The sequence below is a fragment of the Rhagoletis zephyria genome, unplaced genomic scaffold (genome assembly GCF_001687245.7).
Source record: "Rhagoletis zephyria isolate East Lansing unplaced genomic scaffold, Rhagoletis_zephyria_1.1 Rzeph_scaffold_00706, whole genome shotgun sequence".
NCBI lineage: Eukaryota > Metazoa > Arthropoda > Insecta > Diptera > Tephritidae > Rhagoletis > Rhagoletis zephyria.
The window spans coordinates 43,069-48,739 of NW_016157790.1; the positions used below are offsets into that span (position 1 = coordinate 43,069).

General features: G+C 33.3%; 1 long non-coding RNA gene across 3 annotated transcripts in view; it reads left to right on the top strand.

The window, feature by feature from the left end:
- The window catches only part of LOC108361156 (uncharacterized), an 8,667-nt gene extending 3,608 nt beyond the window's left edge, over positions 1-5,059 (top strand). For 2 of the 3 annotated variants that reach the window (XR_001847241.1, XR_001847243.1), the window contains exons 3-5: positions 1,095-1,235; positions 1,540-1,639; positions 4,149-5,016. This is a non-coding gene — a long non-coding RNA (uncharacterized LOC108361156). Of the gene's footprint in view, positions 1-1,094; positions 1,236-1,539; positions 1,640-4,148; positions 5,017-5,048 lie in introns of those variants that run through there. The other variant, XR_001847242.1, reaches the window with a different exon arrangement.
- Positions 5,060-5,671: the final 612 nt, after the last annotated feature.

Genomic DNA, 5,671 nt, shown 5'->3' on the forward strand with positions numbered 1-5,671 from the left:
CATGATAAAAACATAACAAGGTAAAACCATTGAGAGGCAGTCTGACGTTTGCCAACAATATAATTTTAAAATCAAAACTCAAACTTACACACACATTCTCATTTTCAATCTCAAACAACAACAATTGTGAACAATTTAATTTTTTTATTTTCAATTTTATATGATTTTAAAATGTTGGCAAACGTCAGAACAAAATCATGGCCGACGAATTGAGAGAATGAATTTACCTTGTAATGTTTTTATCATGACTGCTACTCAATCGCTTGTTTTGTATGGAAGAAGGTTTATAGGAATTTTTATAAGAAATTCAAAGTATTTGACATTTTCGAGACCAAATAATTTGAAAAAAATTAACATTAGCCGCTCTACTGATACTACCTGGTTTTGTAAACTGTAGAAATTGTTTGCAATTCCAAACTTTAATACTCAATTTTTTTTTATTACAGCTTGATACAGATGGTAACTACTAATGACTAGCTACCAATCCTTGATCTGGAATTATATACAAGAAAATATGTACATAATAAAAAGATGTTTCGAAAAAGTAAGGTAATATTTATGTATGCATTTGTTTATGTATGTATGTATGTGGAGTGCCTAATTAAAAGAGGATTTTTCCTCGATAAATCATTTAAAGAAACAGACGAAAATGAACGAACCCTAAATATACTTTAAACATCATGATTTGTCGCAGTAAACAAGGTGGCCTCATATCAAGCCAAAACGAAAAATATTTTCTTAAGAGGTAAGCCTCTGCTGCTAGCGCTGCACTTCATCGGTTGTATAATAATTGTTATTATTATATTAGCTTTCTTAAAAAAAAAAAATAAAAAAAATTAAAATTTCCGTAAGACCATGATGTAATGAGGAAATATCATCTTTTGATTAAACACTCTCTGATGTTTTCACAAAATGAAAATGAAAAGTGATGAAATTTTTTGATAGGGACATCTGAAAATCTATGAAAGATTTATCATTTTTAAAATATACTGATCTACTTTCGTATCTATGTATGCACTTATTTTAATATGTAATATATGTATGTATGCATACAAATAAATATTTTAAATTCTCTACCGAACTGAATTTCGTAGGTCCAAAAACTGATTTATCTCTGGGCTGATGTTTATTAAGTGGATGTAATAGTAGAATAAATATAATGGCAGTTTTAAAAGCTAAACTATAGATGACATTAACTGGAGAGAGAGACTTTTTGATCAGCATTGTTTATAAAGGTAAATTGCACATATTTCAAACGAATATACATATGAATGGGATTAACCCAAAGTTTGTTTATCTTTACAATTTGTCTATGTTGCAAATTTAGCTACTCCTTGNTGCACATATTTCAAACGAATATACATATGAATGGGATTAACCCAAAGTTTATCTTTACAATTTGTCTATGTTGCAATTTTAGCTACTCCTTTCCACTTCATTTACTAATATAACTAGAAAATTAAAATGTTGGATTAAGTTAAAAAAAGTAATTGTAAGTAATCACATCTTTTTAATTTCTAAAATTTTCATTTTTATTAGAGCTTGATACGGAATGTAACTACTAATAAACTTGATGTCACGTCGTATAAATATGTATGTACATATGTACATATGTATGTGGCTGTTTCGTAACAATAAGGTAAGTAAAAATAGTTATTCATGCATATGTGTGTATGTATGTGGAGTGTCTAATCATCAGGCGATTCCGATTCCGTAATGCATTATTTTAAAGGAAACGAAAATGCACGAAATCTAAATATTCTGGAGAATTTCTAACGAATTTCGAACGAAAAGTTCGAGTAGTTTTAAAAACATAGCAAGTATTTTAAAACCCATTTAGCCGTTTTCAGATGTATCCGATCTGGAAGATTACGTATGTGCATATACATATCGTCGATGTTTTTGCAAAACTGCCCATCGACCAATTGCAAATTTTACAGGAGAGCGAAAAAACGGGGTTTCTTTGCAGGCATTGCCTTGATAGGCGGTACTTTCTCCCGCTATTATTTTACAAATATGTTGTTTTAACAACGATTTTACGATTTTTGTGCGTAAATTTCGATTCAGGGTTACAAAATCTCATTTTTTGCACAATGGTGATTCCGGCGGTTTTGCAGCTGGTCGATGGCGGTTTTGCAAAACATCGACGATATGTATGTATATATGTACAGTAATGGACAAAATAATAGAAACGTACAGCTTTCATACGAAGATATCAGCTCATCTAACTATACCACCTTGTATAAATTCGCCTTGAATGAGTGCGAAATTAAGAGTGTTGGAGTTTTTTTTCCCTCTTCCTTGAGCGAAAACAAAGCACAAATGTAGTTTTTGTTTTTGTATAACCGCTCCCACCAAGGCGAGTTTATAAAAGGTGGTGTTGTTAGATCAGCTGATTTTTCGCTTTATGTACATGTATTTTGTTTTTGCTTTTACTGATTTGACAGCACACCCATCAAAAGCAAAAACAAAGTACGTGTAAACTTTGGGGCGAATTGAGATTTGACATAACACCCGCAATACAAAATACATGTGGTTTTTGTTGTTGTATTTTTGCTACCACCTTATATGAATTCCCTTCCGTACAAGAACAGTGATAGGCATTTAATTGATCATGTGATACTCACTGGTGATGGAGATCTCCTCAATCATGTACTTCTATCAACTTTTTAAGAGCAATATGAAAAACGTAATGTAAACTTTTGTGTACATGTGACTATCCGTCTTCCTCCAACTTATGACCTTATTTAGTGGTTTCTTTTTAACCAACGAAAAATTTGCAAATGTGTTAGTAAGATAAATGAGAATGTGTTAGTTTCCATCACACAATTCTTGTAGGGTTTGCTACCTAATGGTGAAAACAAGGTGTGTATTTAACAAGGTGGTGTTGGGGCGACAGCTGAATTTTTCGCCGTGAAGGGCATTATGTTAAAATGTTGTATTTGTTGTAACTCATACCAATGACAGTATGGATATTGCGTATAACTTTTTATACTATGTCCCCACCATAGCTTAACCGCGTAGTTATGGTTGTTGAGTTGGTTATCTCGATAACCCACTTGAATTAGCGTGGTTTCGCTATATAAAAATGACAGCACTTAACCATTTCACTGAGATGGTTAAAAGCTAACCAACTCGAAATCACGTTGAAAGTCTGATACATTCCTTAATTAAAAAATTCGTTCCTTACCGGTGTTCGGAGCTAAAATCCGATCGGATTAGATTTACTCCGGTTTTTGAAAAAAATTTAAATCTACTCTACTACTCCGCTTGATTTCAAATCAATTCCGTTTTTTTTCATTTATGTTCTGTTCCTCTTGGGCCCGTTTTCACCCTCGGGTTTAGTGAAATGTTTGTTAATTAAGCAAAATCCCACTGATAAAAAGAAACTCGTTAAAAAAAAATATATGTAATATATTATCTTTACATTGCCTTGCGTTCTTATTTTTTTGCAAGAATAAAAAATATTTAAGTCATACAATTAATGTCGAAAGCGAAAATAGTTAGAAAATGCAAATCTACTAGTACGGAAATTTGTTTTTGCTCTGATTTTTGAAGCGATTTATTCCTGATGCGAGTTATAAACCTCAAACCGCAATGTGGACAGCAATAGTTAGTGCTGTGGTTTAGTTCAATTTGAGATGGTTAACTTTTTGGTGGGGACATGGTATTAGTGTAATTTTTCAAAATGTTTTACTTATATACGGCTAACACCACCTTGTTAAATACACCTTGGGTGAAAAGGTACACAAAAATAAAATCAGTGAGCGGGTTGCTTTGATTATAGAGAGCATCTTTCTCCATCGCATTTTTGGTAGAATCTACTTTTTCAAAATCGAATTAGGCTGCTCTCACTCATGGCCTCATATTACATAAGTTCAGAACTTAAAAATTCCGGAAGTGGAATCACCTATGATTAGACATTCTCAGATGTGCTTAGAAGTGCACAAAACCAAAAACTAAATGATGAAGTTTTTTGATAGGGACATCTGAAAATCAATGAAAGATTTATCATTTTTAAAAACTGACCAACTTTCCTATTTATGAATACATAGATATGGACATATATAAATATGTATTTTTGAACAATTTGTAAAATATTTACATATATTAATATTGCAAATTCTCTACCGATTTGAATTTCGTAGGTCCGAAAACATATATACTTCTGGCTGATAATGGTTTAAAGTGATGGCGGATTTAAAAACTAAACTAGCGCAATTTTGAACTATGCCATTAACTCGGGAGTGTGACGTAACTCTACCGACGCAAGAACCAGAAAAGGCACTTGCCACCCGGGCACGTCAGTAAGCATCGTCTGGATACCAAGGTCGCTTTGGAAACTCTCGTCCCATAAATGCCGTTATTGGAGCCCAACCCCTACCAATTCCATACAATGAGCTTCTTCGGCTGCAATGAGAGACCCGCGTTACTTTGGCCCAGTTAAGGTCTGAATACTGCAGTACTGGAGACTCCCCGCAAGTCGTACACGAGAGCGGCCAAAAATAGAAAAAGTTAAGTTAGCAAATTCGGAAAACTTTGAATGCCAATCGACAGTAAATCCTCGAGTATAAAAAACCGAAATATTTCCGAAAAATTTGGATTAATGCTGTTTTCGTTTTCCAAAGTTGAGAGTTTATAAAATAAAATAAAGTAATAAGAAGAGTGCAACTTCACAACAAGCTTTTCAGGCGTTCCGCGATTTTCAGGCTTTCAGCTACCCAATTCAGCTATTGACGAAAACCTGAAAAGCGCCGAGCGCCCGAAAAGCTTGTTGTGGTGTGGTACTCTTTAACAGCTTATATATGCTGTTTCCAAAACGTTGTAACTTTTTTTATTTATGTGGCGATTCTAATATTTTTTTTGTGTCAAGTCTTGTAATCAATTTTCAACCATCTTCTCGACGAGCTAGAGCCATGATAACCACTTAACAAGGTACATTCATTCTCTCAAATCGTCGGCCAAGATTTTTTTCTGACGTTTGCAAGCATTTTAAAATCATATTGAAAGTAAAAAAAAAATGATATTCTTCACAATTGTTGTTTGAGATTGAAAATAAGAATGTGTGTGTGAGTTTGAGTTTTGAATTTTTGAATTATATTGCAGGATGACAATGCAATATGAAAGATTAATTAATCCGCTAGGTGGTACAGGAATTGAGATATTTGAATAACCTGTATTTGTGTATATTCCGATTTGGTTAATATTTGAAATGTATATAATATACATATTATGTATATATTACCTAGACGAAAAGAAATAACTCCACAAAAAATGTAGCCGGTAGGTGGCACGGTGGTCGATATATTTCGAAAACCTGCATCTGTGGTTTGATTTGGTTTACATTTACTGTATATATTACTTACATGAAAAGGAATAACTTTCCGGAAAAATTTGCCGGTACTTTGCGCAGGACATACATATTGATAACTTAATCTTTATTTTTATTAAACCGCAGCTCATAGTTTTTGCTGTTGTTGTTTCAGGCATAAGCATAAAGTGCATTTACGAGTTTTGAAAGTCGTGGAAAATCCGTCTTGAGAGATCTCAGTCATGCGTGTGTTTAAGCGTTGGTTTCAAGAGAATTTTTTTCAATGTAGTAGGCACGGTGCACATTAGAGCGATACGATAAGCGATACGGTACGAAAGCGATATCGACATGCTAAGTACG